The following is a 263-nucleotide window of genomic DNA, read 5'->3' on the forward strand; positions in this document are numbered from 1 at the left end:
ACTTTCAGCACCTTGGAGAGCGACTGTCGCCTGCGTCCTGCACTGAGCACGGCAAAGCAGAGCACCAACCACCCACCCCCCCTCTGTCACCCACAGACACAACAACGCTCACATCCCACGATCCGAGGACAACTCCGGCTGCATGTCTTGATCGGGTCCTTCAAGAGTTAAAAGGCTAAAATGGAGTCAAAGGCTAAAATAAGTGTGGAGTAGTCGGAGACGTTCCTGAAGGAGCAGCAGAGGAGGTGAGGCTAGATCAGTCA

This window comes from Semicossyphus pulcher, unplaced genomic scaffold (genome assembly GCF_022749685.1).
Source record: "Semicossyphus pulcher isolate SPU_LCO1_2020_fin unplaced genomic scaffold, fSemPul1.0.p SCAF_15, whole genome shotgun sequence".
Taxonomy (NCBI): domain Eukaryota; kingdom Metazoa; phylum Chordata; class Actinopteri; order Labriformes; family Labridae; genus Semicossyphus; species Semicossyphus pulcher.